The following is a 17,748-nucleotide window of genomic DNA, read 5'->3' as shown; positions in this document are numbered from 1 at the left end:
GATGAAGTGCAAACATTTCCTTGTCAAGAGCCTCCAAGCTCCAGATGTTCCGTGTTGACTTTGAAATGTCTTGACACTTCTGTATCCTAGGCCCCCTCAGTAGCAAAGCTTTTGCAGTGTGTAATACACTTGGTCTAATCACACTGCTGTGAGAGAACGCTGAGTTTATGGGGTACTTACACAAAGATACTTGATTTTAAGGATCCTGAACAAGATTATAAAAATCTTGAAACGCTGTGTTGTTTTGGTTACAGCAGTTAATGTAGCACTTTTAAGTGTTTTCCTGTTATTTTCCCTGCTAATTTAAGTTGCTTCTGCATTTATTCCTTTCCTGTAACAAAGTTTAGTTTGATGTACGAATGTTGTTCATGTTTTGTACCGATCAGAGACCAGCAGGTAAATAGTGGGAATTCTATACTATGACCAGTATAACCCTAAGGCATTCACCGCATGAATAGGGTTAGGCTTCAATTCAAAAGAGATGTGGGTCTGCTCATGGGAGCAGATTTTAAATTTAGCTATCAGGACAAGGCAAAAGTTTTATTTTTTTTTATTTTAGAGATACAGCACTGAAACAGGCCCTTTGGCCCACCGAGTCTGTGCTGACCATCAACCACCCATTTATACTAATCCTACATTAATCCCATATTGCTACCACATCCCCACCTCAATTCCCCGACCACCTACCTATACTAGGGGCAATTTACAATGGCCAATTTACCTATCAACCTGCAAGTCTTTGGCTGTGGGAGGAAACCAGAGCACCACCCGGCGAAAACCCACATGGTCACAGGGAGAACTTGCAAACTCTGCACAGGCAGTACCCAGAATCGAATCCGGGTCGCTGGAGCTGTGAGGCTGCACCGCTAACCTCTGCGCCACTGTGCTGCCTCTTAGGGATGGCACAGTGCCATCCCTTGAGGATGGCTTTTTTTAATTCTTTCATGGGATGTGGGCATCACTGGCAAGGCCAGCATTTGTTGCCGATCCCTAATTGCCCTTGACAACTGAGTGGTTTGCTAGGCCATTTCAGAGGGCAGTTAAGAGTCAACCACATTGCTGTGGGTCTGGAGTCTGATGTCACGTTTAGGCCAGATGAGGTCCTTCCCTAAAGGACACTAGTGAACTAGATGGGTTTTCACAACAATTGATGATAGTTTCATGGTGCTATTACTGAGACTAGATTTCAATTCCAGATTTCTTAAATTAAAAAACTGAAATTAATTGAATTTAAATTCCAACAGCTGCCATGAAGGAATTTGAATCCATGTCTCCAGGATATTGGCCTAGACCTCTAGATTACGAGTTCAGTGACATTACCACTATGTCACCATCTCCCCCTAACTGCTGCCTTCCGTGTTGTTTCAGTCGCTGTGAGGCAACTATGGAGTGACCTCTCCATGGCGCATGCCTGGGCAAATTTATGGAGGTTGAGAGTTGCCCAGTCGTCAAAACCCCCCTCTCGGCCTTTCTGGTGGGGTCCAAAGGAGTGCAGGACACGACGTTTGGCACCAGTATGGCTGCAGGAACTGCCGGAAACATGCCAAAGGTGACACATGACCGCCTACGGGGTTCCGCTCCGGATTTTCTGTTAGGGTTTACTCCCTTAGCCTTGGTCTCTCCCGAGACGCCCACAAGGCAGTGGGGTTGTTGGGGCCCCTACACAGGTGTAGGATGGTGCCGGTGGGAGGAGGGGATGCAAGGGGGAGGGGTAGAGGGAGGGGGTGGGGGGGGGGTGCAGGGGAAGGGGGTGCGGGGTGAAGATGGTGCGAGGGGGGGGCGGGCTGGGACGGGGTTGTGAGGGGGTGAGCTGAGAGGGTGGAGCAGGGAAGGGGACGGGGGTGGGGGGGGGGGGGTGGAAGGGGGGTAAAGGGGGGGGGAGGGGGGGTGGAATCTGGTGCAGGTAATAAGCCATTTCCTCAGTGCCCACCATCGACGTCCGGAAAGCTCATCCACGTCCTTCGGGAGGTGAAGCATCATTTGGCAGACTTAGAGGTGATTACATTTGCTAAGGGTTTTTTTTTTGCAGTGGTTTAAATAAAGGCATGCAGCATTGCCGACAGTGCGCTGCAGATGCTCTCCGAATGATCTCCCCCTAAAGGCAATGCAAACAAACACTGCACCTTTTACTATGTGATGTCTGCACATTATTGACTGCAATTTCTTAGGTATTAAAACTGTCATCAGAAGCCATACTTAATTCTGTACTGACACAGATATAATTGTCCAAATATGTCCCAAGGAAGGCTCTCATCATATTTGAATAGTGCATAATAGATAATAGATTACTCCAAATTTGTTGACTGCTAATATCTACCCTTACATTTAATCTATTAATTCTACAAGTTTAAAATTGGTGCAAAGACACTGCACAAAACTCATGAAGTATATCTGGGTACATTCTGAACTGGCCTGCAGCTAAACAGAGTGAGGCCAACCCCTCCAAGGAGCCTCAAACCTTTCTACTCTGGTGTCATCTGCCCCCAACTCTAAATTCAGGCTACATTTGCACTTAACTGCAGCATTGTTACAAAGTAAAACCACTTCACACCAATGCCATTGTGTAAATGCACTCTTGCAGAAAAAGCTGGCATACAGCAGGATCCTCAGTAGCACCAGAAGGGTTTACAATTTTGAACAAAGGGTAATGATCTTCATTGGCATGGAGGGAGTTAAAGGCACTCCTCATGAGATTTAAAAGAAAGTCAATCTCCGACTAATATTTAATAAATTAACCTAACCTCCTCTTAATCTACAAATCGGCCAATATAATCTGCTCTGAGCTATCACACTGAAAATAGCTTTGCAAATCATTACTTTCAATAGCAATTGTGAATTGAAGAAGTCTGCCAATGCTTTCATAACTGTACCCATTGCTTCCTTTGACAGATGATGGTCTGCAGTGAGAACTCAAACAGCATAGTTCAGGACAACATCCAGTGTCAACACCTTTAATAAAGGCCCACTTGGAAACTAACATTTTGGGATTCACTGGGCTTGCCCAACATAGTGGTGAGAAAAGGACAGGTGGCCTACAAGCTGATTTAGGGCCAGAAGATGCAAGCCACTGAATCCTCATACTAGCCGATGGGCTGGAATATTTAGTCTTCCTGCATTCCAAGTGAGACTGATTGAACACATGGAAAGTATCGAGAAGTTCCTTGATTTACAACCCTATGGTATTAGGATGGATGGATTGATGGATTTCTGGTATGAAGTCTATTTTGCTGCGACACCAACACCTTACAACATTAGAAGCAGCAGCTAAGTTAGCGATTTCAGAACCTCAAAGTAGCATATTAATCTGCCATATAGTAGGTACACAGGGTTCCTGAGGAGATACCCGTTAGCATAGAGACAAGAACAGATCACTCAGTGATAAGAGCTGTCACTGAGTTTTGTGCACACTGGGCTCCGTAAAAATGGCTTTCGGAGCCACAAAGAACTCAAATGCAAGACCCTCTTGACACCTTAGACATGTTGCTACTCTATTCAGGGGGAACCTTAAGCCTCAGAACAACAGCAGTGAACAACTTCTGCCCCCTCAGCAAGGGGAACATGTAGATCATGGCTATTGACAGCATATCCACTGATAACTAGGGGTGAACAATTCACAGGCAGAGTAGCTGCGAAAGTAACATATTAGTAATGATGCTCTACACAGATATGATTGTACAGAAAGAGCAAAAATATTTATCACTTTCAATATATTTTACTCAGAAGAAAATTGAGTCTAACCCAACTATTTGTAATAGGAAAAGTGTGTTGCTGTTAAACAGGAAGGAACATGTTGCTTCTAATATAAGTGAGAAAAAACAAAGGGCTGGATTTTGTGTAGGAGGCTGGGCTCCTGACACGGCCCCAGGAGTGATCATCCGGTGTTTTTAAATGTAAGTTTCAGGAGGCAGGATCCCTGTCCCTTTAAAGACAGGGATTCTGCCTCCATGAGCTGCCAGCCAATCAGGGGGCCAGCAGCTCAGCAATGCCACCAGGAGTAGTGGCCACTGCCGGTACTGAAGAGGCCTCAGACCCAAGCCCAGCTGTGGAACACCAGACCTAAGGTAAGTGAAGCAGGGTTGCTGGGGCCAATCTGAAAGGCCAGGGAGGAGAGGGGGTCCCGGGGAGAATTGGTTCCCGGTGGGGGTCCTTTGTGAGCCACAAATTGCCCATGGAGGAGGGACCCCCACCCCTCCCCCAAGCCCACAGGGAAAGCTCCTCATTTTGCAAGGCATCCTCCCTGCATGGCGGAGGCCACCCCCACCGCTGGGAAGATCCCAGCGAGAAGAGGCTCCGAATTGGCCGTTAATAGGTCACTTAAGGGCCTCAATTGGCCTCTGGGCGGAAGGCTGTTGTTGGCCTATCCCGCCCCCGGGAAGATCGCTGGTCCACCCCTCCCCCACCCCACCACCCGTCGCGATACTCCATGCCCACCACCCCCTCGCATCCGATCCCATCTCTGGGGGGCCTGTAAATCCAGCCCAAAGTTCTTTGATGCTGGTTGTTTGCCTTTTTTTCCTCCTGCCTCTAGGGACTGCAACACTAAGGTTGAATTTTCCCAGCACCATGGCTGAGAAGCAGGGGAGGCAGTGAAAACAGCTCCCTAAAATATTCCCACCACTGGGGAACTTTCCTAGGGGTGGGCTAGGAAGCAGATCGGCTGCCTCCTTCGTGGAGGAGGGCAGCCAATTAGGGGTGATTTTGCGGCCTCACTGTCATTTGGTTGCCGGTGGAGTTGCCCCTCACTGCGTGCGGAGGCTGTCAGCTCAAATGGAGGCAGCCTTTCTGTGGCAGGCCAGGAGGCCATTGGAGCCGGAGCCTCCATGCCCCAATGACGGGGCCACAAGCAGGAAGGGCCACAGGCAAGAAAGGCCGCATCCGTGGCCTGAACGATTCCACCAGAGGGGTTTCCCCTCTGCTCCGAGGATCCTAACGATTGGCCCTGATAATTTTTTATTTGTATCCATGCCTCAAGGGTGCCTCCATGTTGAGGTGCCCTCACAGTCCCCGACCTGCCTTAGCCCAGTGGGGCTGCTGAGGTTCCAATTAGGAGGCTGCCTCCCAGAAGATCGCGCCAATGATCTCGCTACCGGCAAGTGCGGGCTCAGGACTCCCATGAGCTCTCAACATTGGGGTCCCAGAGTCTGCAGGAAAATCCAGCTCCAAGTTTCTGCTGATGGCAAATTGTGCAAATTAACCATTCTTCCAGCTATCAGAAGGAAATATGACATGGCCAAGCCACTCCTCCCCAGCAATCCAAGCACTGGAATTATTATTTGAGCATCTGAAAAGCTTGCTCACTAAGCATCCTGTTTCTAATGTGGACACTGTTTTATATCTGTCCTGGAGACAGTATGTGGATTTAACAGAGATTTCAGCAACCACGAGCACAAAGCATATCCCTCAGCTCTCATAAAACAGCCATCCATCCAACCTTCCCCTTCAAACGATTCTGCCATGCTGGACTGCCTCACCATGATCAAACTCTCTCAATAGCATAAGTTGAGAGGCATGGGCTTTGGATCACAATGGGACAATTAAGGAATGCAAGCCCATCCTATTCACATACAGGCCAGGAGTGTGGCCATGTGCATGCAGTTGACAATGCTCTGTATTTTGGGGAATGGAATGAGTTGGTAAAGGCCAGGATGCCTTTTCTCCTTCTATTGGTGGTCCATGCTAAACTGTATGAACTGGTGTGTGACTGGTAGAGAGCTCCGTCTCTAAAGGTGCTGATGGCATAGAAACTCAGCCATTTTATAGTGATATCCATCGTGTTGTTTTTCTTGCTGACTGAAAATAATCTCGCACCAAGTCACACAAGACAGCTTCTTTGCTCAGCTCAAGCCTCACCAGACACTGACTTACCTTGCATGGAAGCACCTCTGTCTAGTTTAGATGGTAGACACAGTAATTGGCTTATTAAACCATCAACACCTTTCTGTAGCCTCCTTCATCTGGCCATCCACAATATCAGCCTACAATTACTGTAACATTCATTACAGTGCTACCAGGAATACACAGGAAAAGAAGAATGTTGATATATCAAAAGAATTGTTAATATGCTAAATATTATTCCTCACAACTAGAAAAATTATGCCAAGCTGTGTAATGTGACAATTGTGGCTTATGATATCCAAATGAAGAGAGGGTGATTGTAACTTTAAATATTATGGTGTCAGCCGTAACTCAGTTGGTAGCACTCTTGCCTCTGAGTCGCAAGGTTCTGTGTTCAAGCCCCATGTCAGCACAAAGATCAAGGCCCCAGTGCTGTACTGAGGGAGTGCTGTACCGTCAGAGGTGCCGTCTTTTGGATGAGATGTTAAAACCGAAGCTCTGTCTGGCTTCTCAGGTGGATATAAAGATCACATGGCACTATTTTGAAGAAAAGCAGGGGAATTATCCCCAGTTTCGTGGCTAATATTTATCCTTCAATAAACATCATAAAAACAGTTATCTGGTCATTATCACATTTCAGTTTGTGGGAGCTTGCTGTGCTCAGATTGGCGACCGAGTTTCCTACATTACAACAGTGACTACACTTCAAAAGTACTTCATTGGCTGCAAAGCACTCTGAGACAGTTGGTGGTCATGAATTGTGCGCCATAAATGCAAGTCTTTTTTTTATTATATGAGTTTCTATTTATACATAAAAAACATTAGCCATTTGAATGTGCAGGTACTGATTCACAAAAGTGACCAATCCTCCATTTCAACACTAAAATCCTATTTGACACATCACAATCACTAAGCAAAAAATACATCAATAAGCACATTCAAACCATTAACAAGTTTTATTCTTTCCTCTCTATTTCATTATTTCCATGCGGGATGATATTATCCAGTGATAAAATAGTTCAAAGACAATTTACAGGTATCAGGAATGGTTGATATCACGGGGAATATGTTAGCCACTATGCAATTACATATCCAGCTTCCTAGTCTAAAGCTTTAGCCTCCTTTAATCTTATTTATGACTCATCTTCTTTACACTTGTGTTCTAACCTGTTGCTGTTCTTTACACCATTTCTTATGTAAGTATTGCTTTGTGATGTTGCGGCCAAATCAGTACACAGTGCACTGTAAATCCTTTGCATAACTTCTCTACACTTTTATTTATAGATAGCTCTGGCTATATATTTCATATCCTCATCACTCTTTCCATTGTTACACCCCACAGTCTGGATAGTGAAAAGGATACATCTATTACTGAACTCCCATCTCTCTTCCAAGGATGTTCTTTGGGCTAAATAAATCCCGTTGTTAGTGTGTCATGCATTTTTCCCAACTTGTATGTAATATTTCACATGTATCTGTGTTAAAATCTGTGTTACATCTCTGCTCAATTGTGTAACTTATCTAAATTCTTCCGGAAATCTATTTCTGAATCTACTTATTCGGTATTTTATGGCAGTTTGCAAACTCTGGATAAACTACTCCCTCTTATATTGCATGCATTGTTTCCCAGGATCTCAAAACAGCACAACTATTTACCTACATCAGAAGTTAGTTCCTCCTCCAATCTGCAGACTATTGACCCAAGCTTGGTATCAGCCATAACTATTTATTGATTCACTTTGACTTTGGTGCCTAGAATTACGAACACCACACAAATGACTAACATTGGTTTAAGGAACTGCGTTTTTTTAATGAAAGCTCACAGACCTGATAAGTTAACTCTGTTTCTCTCTCCACTGATGCTGCCAGACCTGCTGAGTAATCCCAGCATTTTGTTTTTATTCCTGATTTCCAGCATATGCAGTATTTTGTTTTTGCTTTCTCTTGACTCTTTTTTGACTACCTGAATTATAATGAACTCCTGCAGACAGAAAATGGTTTTCAGATTTATTTTCAAATTGAGAAACCCAGGTTAAAAAGCTAAAAAAACACCAAAGCTCATCGGTCATCAAAGTCAATACACTATTTGGGACATACCTTACAAGTTTTTTTTGTGTCTGCATTAAAGTAACTGTGGGGTTTTATTGGCAAAATCCCAAAAAGAAACATTGGATCACGGTACGCAATTGACCCACGTCTGTTCATTGCGATGCAGCCAGCAGGTTAAATTTGTGCCCCTTGCTGTTTAAATGATTACTACAAGCAGCCAGCACTAGCAGTGCTGCATGCATCAGCAAGAGGACCAATATTGCTGGTGACTGCCTAAAGGCAACCTGCATCTCTTAAAGGGGAGATTCACTGTGGCTGCAAGAAGTGAACTGTGTCGTTCAAAAAGTGAAATTAAGCTGTGATACATTGAGGAATGGCTGAACAGATGACAGCGCGAGCACCAGGTTTTCTGACAATACATTGGAGGCCTTTCAGCAAGGTGTGGTGAGAAGGAGAGACCGTCTATATCCCCGGATGGGTGGGCGGGGGGCGGAGGGGGGTGGGTGCAGTGTGGTGTCAGGAGACCCTCCAGCCATATGCTCAAGAGATGGTGGAAAGAAATAATGGTGAAAGTCAATGCCAGGGGTGTTGCTCCAAAGACATAGTGTTGCTCTAAGAACATAGAAGCAGTGCAGGAATAAGTTTAATGACCTGACCTATTTTGTCAAGATGAGGGAGTTCAATTTTCAGATGACATAACCTAGCAACCACACCTCGTCAACTGCTCAATTCACTACATCCCCATCACCCACCTACCAACAATCTCTACCAATCAGTACTCAATCCTTCCATTCATATGCTTTGCCTCACCCTCACACACTTAGTACTGTTGCAAGCCTCGCACCCACACTTCCTTCTCACACACTGATAGCTATTTAACTACAACAGCCACATCATCCAAACGTATTTCAGGATACTCACTGACACACTTCCCTCTTTCTTGTAAGAGGAGGTGGCATATAACAGGAGGCAGAACAGAATTAGAGGAGAACAAGCACTCCTGCATGTTTTAACCCCCATGGAGGAATCAGTGCTGGCCATTATGGAAAGGAGCATCACTGAGGCTGTGGCCACTGGAGGGGATGGATGTATCGATGATGAAGGGAATTGCATACCCAATCCTCCTTCTCTCTTCCCACAATCTCCTGATTCACAAACTACAGAGGGTGTAAGCACATACTTTTTACTTTCTCCTCTTATACAACCAACCTATTTTCCTTTCTCATTTCGGATAACCTGAAAACTAGAACCTTCCCAGACAGAGGAGAAATAGGAAGAAGACACTGAAGATGAAGAGACACCATCAATCAATCTTACCATGTGCCACCAGCTCACAGACTGACACCCACCACACATAATTTAGAGGCAAGGATAGAGAAGGGATCTGCACATGCTAGATGTCATGTGCTGACAGCAGGTGTCAGTTCATCAGAAGGTGAGGTCAGACACTAGTTCTGCTGCAGAGTGGCAAGATGAGGACTGCAGGAATGTTCCTTGTGGAGGACTGCAGGCCAAAGTTGAATAGAGTCTGCAGAAACGAATGAAAATTTCTGAATTGTATTTGATCATCTTTGTGTTTCAGTAGTTACTTCTACAGCCCTATCCTCAAGATATTCAATGGAAGGCTACATTGTATATAGCCTGTAAAACTAGAGAAGGTTTCATGAGATGATACTTCAAGCTAAATAGCATATTCCGAGGACACATGTTCAAACTCGTGAAAGGCAATCTTAGGACTGAAGTCAAGAACTTCTTCATGTAAAGAATGAACAACTGTTGAAATGGATTCATTTAAGGTGTAATGAAGGCAGAAAAAAAAGAATCAAAGACAAGGCTGTCCAAACCTTCTTCCCTTATGCCTTGTGAATCACCTTGGGATGTTTATCTATGTTAAAAGTGCTGTACAAGATCAAGTTGTTGTTGTACATGGGGCACATATAAAGTCTAAATCCATAGTCCCATTAATTTGTATACAGCTCAAGTCATTGCTATGCTAGCTATTTTCTCAGGTTCATTGGTCACTCCCATCAGCAGACTTCACATCCCCTACAATAGAAGTTGTACCTTTTTGCCCATACTCTGCATAAATGATCGCATGGCCAAAGAATTGTATGAAGTAAGACTTCTCTCTTACAAAAACTATTCGAATGTATCATACACCTTGATAATGTATCATGTGAATTGTAAGATTAAAACACAACTACCCAGAATAATAATTGTTAAAAAGCTAGCTATTATAAACTAACAACTGACTTGTTTTCATAAACTAACATTTAGCTTTATCAGAACCTTTCCTTGCAGTATGGAAAGTAGGAAAACTTAGGAAAAGAGCAGAGTATAGACAAGATATCAAGGTAGAGGGATTCTGGGAGATTATGTCAAATTTTAAAAAGCTTACTTGCAGAAAAAAAGGTGAGACCTTGACAGCAGACAGTGAAAACAGCTCCTGTGAGAACAAAATATGGATTTGTATCGCAATGAGATAATGGACCACGGAATGTAAAGCATGAAGATAAAGTAGTCAACACAACGGGGTTAGCAACAGAGTTAGCAACAACAAAAGAATGATTCTTAAGAAAGGCATCCTTTAATACAAGACTAAAGATGATTGGGAAAAGGGAGGGTTCATTTTAAAGCACCTAGAATAAAAGGGAAGAGCAATATACTGCGGATGCTGGAACTCTGAAATGAGAACAGAAAGTGCCGGAAATACTCAGCAGGTCTGGCAGCATCTGTGTAGAGAGAAAAACAGAGTTAACATTTCAGGTCTGTGACCTTTCACCAGAACTGGCAAAAGTTAAAACTGTAACAGTCTTTGAGCAAATGAAAGGGGGGAGAGGGGGAAGAAGAACAAGAGGGAAGGTCTGTGATAGGACGGAGGGCAGAAGAGACTAAATGACAGAAATATCTTGGAACAGAAGGCTAAATAGTTGTAGTAAAAGATAAAGCATTAATCCAGAGAGAATGCTAATGGCAGAATAATGAACAGCTCTGTCTGAAAGCAAAAACATGAAAAACAAGTTTAGGATTAGAACATCGTTAAAAAAAAATAATAAATTGGAAAAATTAAAATATTAATAAATAAATAAAAATAATAGGGCTTATGGTGTGAAATTATTGAACTCAATATTGAGTCCAAAAAGGCTGTAAAGTACCTAATCAGAAGGTGAGGGGCTGTTTCTCGAGCTTATGTTGAGCTTTACTGGAACACAGTGGCGCAGTGGTTAGCACCGCAGCCTCACAGCTCCAGGAACCTGGGTTCGATTCTGAGTACTGCCTGTGCGGAGTTTGCAAGTTCTCCCTGTGACCGCGTGGGTTTTCGCCGGGTGCTCTGGTTTCCTCCCACCACCAAAGATTTTTTGCAGAACATTACAGCGCAGTACAGGCCCTTCGGCCCTCGATGTTGCGCCGACCTGTGAAACCATCTGACCTAAACTATTCCATTTTCATCCATATGTCTATCCAATGACCACTTAAATGCCCTTAAAGTTGGCGAGTCTACTACTGTTGCAGGCAGGGCGTTCCACGCCCCTACTACTCTCTGAGTAAAGAAACTACCTCTGACATCTGTCCTATATCTATCACCCCTCAACTTAAAGCTATGTCCCCTCGTGTTTGCCATCACCATCCGAGGAAAAAGACTCTCACTATCCACCCTATCTAACCCTCTGATTATCTTATATGTCTCTATTAAGTCACCTCTCCTCCTCCTTCTCTCCAACGAAAACAACCTCAAGTCCCTCAGCCTTTCCTCGTAAGACCTTCCCTCCATACCAGGCAACATCCTAGTAAATCTCCTCTGCACCCTTTCCATAGCTTCCACATCCTTCCTATAATGCGGTGACCAGAACTGCACGCAATACTCCAGGTGCGGCCGCACCAGAGTTTTGTACAGCTGCAGCATGACCTCGTGGCTCCGAAACTCGGTCCCCCTACTAATAAAAGCTAACACACCATATGCCTTCTTAACAGCCCTATTAACCTGGGTGGCAACTTTCAGGGATTTATGTACCTGGACACCAAGATCTCTCTGCTCATCTACACTACCAAGAATCTTCCCATTAGCCCAGTACTCTGCATTCCTGTTACTCCTTCCAAAGTGAATCACCTCACACTTTTCCGCATTAAACTCCATTTGCCATCTCTCAGCCCAGCTCTGCAGTCTATCTATGTCCCTCTGTAACCTACAACATCCTTCGGCACTATCCACAACTCCACCAACCTTCGTGTCATCCGCAAATTTACTAACCCACCCTTCTACACCCTCAACCAGGTCATTTATAAAAATGACAAACAGCAGTGGCCCCAAAACAGATCCTTGCGGTACACCACTAGTAACTAAACTCCAGGATGAACATTTGCCATCAACCACCACCCTCTGTCTTCTTTCAGCTAGCCAATTTCTGATCCAAAGCACTAAATCACCTTCAATCCCATACTTCCGTATTTTCTGCAATAGCCTACCGTGGGGAACCTTATCAAAAAACTCAATAAGGTTTGTGAGGCACGACCTACCCTTCACAAAACCGTGCTGACTATCGCTAATGAACTTATTCTTTTCAAGATGATTATAAATCCTATCTCTTATAACCTTTTCCAACATTTTACCCACAACCGAAGTAAGGCTCACAGGTCTATAATTACCAGGGCTGTCTCTACTCCCCTTCTTGAACAAGGGGACAACATTTGCTATCCTCCAGTCTTCCGGCACTATTCCTGTCGACAATGACGACATAAAGATCAAGGACAAAGGCTCTGCAATCTCCTCCCTGGCTTCCCAGAGAATCCTAGGATAAATCCCATCTGGCCAAGGGGACTTATCTATTTTCACACTTTCCAAAATTGCTAACACCTCCTCCTTGTGAACCTCAATCCCATCTAGCCTAGTAGTCTGTATCTCAGTATTTGCAGATGCTAGGTAAATTGGCCATTGTAAATTGCCCCTGGTGTAGGTAGGTGGTAGGGAATATGGATTTACTGCAGGGTTAGTATAAATGGGTGGTTGTTGGTTAGCACAGACTCGGTGGGCCGAAGGGCCTGTTTCAGTGCTGTATCTATAAATAAAATAAACACCGCAGCAGAACAAAGACAGAAATGTGGGCATAACAGCAGGGCGGTGAATTAAAATGGCAAGCAACTGGAAGCTTGGAGTCATGCTTTCGGACTGAGCGGAGGTATTCTGCAAAGTGGTCATCCAATCTGCGTTTGGTCTCCCCAGTGTAGAGGCGACCACATTGTGAGCAGTGAATACAGTATACTAAAATGAAAGAAGTACAAGTAAATCACTGCTTCATCTGGAAGGAGCGTTTGGGGCCTTGGATGGTGAGGAGAGAGGAGGTAAAAGGGCAGGTATTACATCTCATACGATTGCATGGGAAGGAGCCGTGCGAAGGGGACCAGTTGTCGGAGTGATGGAGGAGTGGACCAGGGTGTCGCGCAAGGAATGCTGACAGGGGACAGGAGGTGAAGATGTGTTTGGTGGTGGAATCACGCTGGAGGTGGTGGAAACGGCAGAGGATGATCCTTTGGATGTGAAGACTGGTGGAGTGAGTGGGAAGTGAGGACAACGGGAACCCTCGTGCAATTCTGGGAGGGAGGGGAAGGGGTGAGAGCAGAAGTGCGGGAAATGGTCGAGGGCCCTGTAAACTATAGTGCGGGGGAATCCTTGGTTGAGGAAAAAGGAAGACATATCGGAAGCACTGTTGTGGAAGGTTGCATCATCAGAACAGATGCAGTCACAGACCTGAAACATTAGCTCTGCTTCTCTCTCCACAGATGTTGCCAGACCTGCTGAGTATTTCCAGCACTTTCTGTTCTCATTTCAGGATAAAATATGTCTTTTCTGTGTCTCTGTATGGCTGAGAGAAATTTTCAAACAACATGAAACGAGAGAGAGAGAGAAAACTTGAAGACCAAAAGCTGCAAGAATCATCTGCTCCAGCTGGCCAGTTCTAATACAGGTAGTATAATCTGTGTTAGTCTGTTAATCACTGCCTGAGTTGTGACTCTATCTGAAAACTTAATAAACTTACCTCAATAATTTCAATTCACAACAAAGCTTTGCTCCCAAGTCTGTTCCTGCCTTAGAAGGGGACATAAACCCCCACTGTGAGGAGGATGCAAAGAGGCTTCAAGGGGATTTAGACAGGCTATGAGTGGGCAAGAACATGGCAGATGGAATATAATGTGGATAAGTGTCAGGTTATCCACTTTGGTAGGAGGAACAGAGGTGCAGAGTATTTCTTAAATAGTGAGAGAGCATTGATGAGACCTCACCTGGAATATTGTGTGCAGTTCTGATCCCCTTGCCTGAGGAAGTTCTATAGAGGGAGTGCAGAGGAAGTTCACCAGACTGATTCCTGGGATGGTGGGATTGTCCTATGAGGAGAGATTGAGGAGACTGGGCCTGTATTCTCTGGAGTTTAGGAGAATGAGAAGCGATCTCATAGAAATTTACAAAATTCTTAAGGGCTAGATACAGAATGCATGTTTCCCCTGGCTGTGGGGTCTAGAAACAGGGGCACAATCTCAGAATAAAGGGCAAGCCATTTAGGACTGAGATGAGGAGGAACATCTTCACTCAGAGGGTGGTGAATCTTTGGAATTCTCTGCCCCAGAGGGTCGTGGAAGCTGAATCATTCAGTAAGTTTAAGACAGAGATCGATAGATTTCTAGTTGCTAATGACATCAAGGGATATGGGGATAGTGCGGGAATATGGCGTTGAGGTAGACGATCAGCCATGATCTAGAATGGTGCAGCAGGCTTAAAGGGCTGAATGGCCTACTCCTGCTCCTATGTTCCTCCCTTATCTTATCTGACAGAATTCTCTTTACTCTACACATAAACAAAAATTCTAATTAAATCGAGCCACAAGCTTTAAACCAATAAGTAATTTTATTTACATAAGGTGTATGAATCAACAGTTAACACAGAGACATATTATGTATATTTCCCTCCTGTCATCAATATATAATACAAAGAAGCAAACTGCTTTCTCTCGAAGTGTGGACCTTTAAATGCACTTTACTCACTATAACCTCAAACGAACCTTGCTCTGCTAATCAGGCTAGCAAAGAAATTAAAAACTAAAAAGACTTGCAGCCCCTGAGTGCAAGTCGTTCACACACTTTGACTGCTCTTTCCCTCTCTTTCTCAGACTAAAAATTTCCAATATAAATCTGTGAGATTAAATCTCTGCCCACCGAGTCCAGAGTCACAGAGAATGCCAGTCAGTCAAAGGCACTGCCCACTTTGCAAAGGATTCAGAAATAACTAAGTCAACATCCCTCGGATGAGGGCTTTTCCTTTGATGTATGACCCAGGGGCTACTCATAATTAGTCATAATGATTAATCAATTAACATTCTAGTTCCCACTGTGTGTTCCAAAATAAACTTACACCTTGAGGAGACAGAATGCAGACAACGCTGTTTTGAACTGATAGCTTCTATTGACAAAATACTTTGTGAGCCTTATGAGTCAAGTCCTTATATGTTGATTTTAGCAATAACAAAATTCAAGGTAAAAGCAAGTCCGGCAAATATAAATTTTGAAAAGAAAGAAAGACTTGCATTTATATAGCGTCATTTACGACCACAAGATGTCTCAAAGCATTTTGCAGCCAATGAAGTATTTTTAAAGTGTAGTCACTTGGGTAATGTAGGAAATGTAGCAGCCAATTTGCGCACAGCAAACACCCACACACAGCAATGTGATAATGACCAGGTACTTTATTTTTGTGATGTTGATTGAAGGATAAATATTGGCCAGGACACCAGGGATAACTCCCCTTCTCTTTGTCAAAATAGTGCCATGGGATCTTTTACATCTACCCAAGCAGGCAGATGGGGCCTTGGTTCAACTTCTCATTCAAAAAACAGCACCTCTGACAGTGCAGCACTCCCTCAGTATTGCACTGGAATGTCAGCCTTGATTTTTGTGCTCAAGCCCTGGAGTAGGACTAGAACCTAGAACCTTCTGATCCAAAGGCAAGAGTGCTACCAAATGAGCCATGGCTGGCACCTATAAATATAAATTTTGGAAAACTAATTCCAACTGATTTTGTCATTATAATTTAGGACTGATCCACCAATGAAGCAAACGTACTAAAAATAGCTCTGTCCAAATCTTCAGGTTCATGAAATTTAAAGAGCGCAAACCAGTGAATAAGAAGTAAAAGCGTAACAAGAACTGATCTTCAGGGCTTCACTGGATGCATTTCCAGGAATGGGGCCTCACACAGCCCTGAGCCCACAGTTAGCAACTGGATGTCATGAAGTGGACAGAAGCCTATAAATGTCTTGCCTGAATTTTTTAAATTTCTTTGTTGATCTGGTTTCATAATTATTTTTGCACTGTTTTCTGAAGCACAGTACAAATCCACTGCAGTCAGCCATTAAAGAGTGGATGCATTAGATGTTATCATCACTCCCCTTCAATATGTCCGTTCTATTAAAGACATAGGGAAGTTTCTCTGGTCGGCTCTGAAACCCATTGTGGAATAGTCTTTACATAATTTTCCAGTCATTACTAAGAATGAGTTAATACAGAGTTACATTGGGGAGATCAAGGATGATTACTGGTGAAGTTATGCTCAATGTATACTTTAAGAAACCTCCAGATGCTATATGCCAGAAATAATTTATCTGCAATCCCAAAGATTGGAAATTGGTCAGTAGGCCAAAAGTAAATTCACAATCACGTACAGAAGGAACTTTTTTTTTATTTTGTAAAAAGGTTTGTTTCGCCTGGATCAGATGGAATTTGAAAAAGAGATGTACACATTAAACAAAACATGCAAAAATGTTAACCACACTATAGATAGAACATCTGTAGAAATGACTTCTAAATTAAATAAAGATCTCAAAGAATCCATGGTCAAAACAAATGCAAACATCTTCAAATGAGAAGCCACGTATTGTGAAAATTTATACAGTCAGATTGTTGGGATGGAATGAAGCTGTGGACTAAACAGATGTGCGATCTTGTCATTTTTGAACTCTCATGAATGCTTTAAATTTGTGTCATAGAAGGTCAAATTGACATTTTTTCTTCTAATTTCACAAATATATATCTCTATTATATACACACACATACAAATTTCAAGAGGGAGACTCAAGTATGTATTCTCACAGTTACTGTGCTCTACAAGGAACGAACTCAATCAGGAAGCCATCTATTGATGACTCCTTGTTCCTCATTTCAGTAAAGTGCAATAAATCACCCTTTGGCTTGAAGGAGAAACAAATTTACTTTGACAGCATATGTCTGGCAGATTCATTCACCAGCTGTCAATTGTCAGCAAAAAGACAGCTTGAAAGGCTTCTAATACATTGCTGTAATTTCTTCAGTCGAAGTACTGTAGGAAGTTCTAACAAATCTGCTACTACTGTTGCGTTAGCAAACCGAGAGCAGCGAACATAAGAACATAAGAAATAGGAGCAGGAGTAGGCCATTCGGCCCCTCAAGCCTGCCCATCATTCAATAAGATTGTGGCTGATCTGCCCCAGATTGCAACTCCTCTATCGTGCCAGCTCCTCATAGCCCTCAATTCCCCGATATTTCAAAAATGTATCTACTTCCTCTTTAAATACTTTCAGTGATCTAGCCTCCACAACTCTCTGGGGTAGAGAATTCCAGACATTCACTACCCTCTGAGAGAAGAAATTCCTTTGCATCTCAGTTTTAAATGAGTGTCACCTTATTCTGTAACTATGTCCCCCGAGTTCGCGATTCCCCCAGTAAGTGAAAACATCCTCTCAATATGTACCCTGTCAAGCCCCCTCAGAATCTTGTACATTTCAATAAGTTCACCCCTCACTCTTCTAAACTCAAATGAATAAAGGCCTAAACCTGTTTAGCCGT

Source organism: Heterodontus francisci, chromosome 30 (genome assembly GCF_036365525.1).
Source record: "Heterodontus francisci isolate sHetFra1 chromosome 30, sHetFra1.hap1, whole genome shotgun sequence".
In the NCBI taxonomy this organism is placed as follows: domain Eukaryota; kingdom Metazoa; phylum Chordata; class Chondrichthyes; order Heterodontiformes; family Heterodontidae; genus Heterodontus; species Heterodontus francisci.
Note: the sequence above shows the minus strand (reverse complement) of the source record.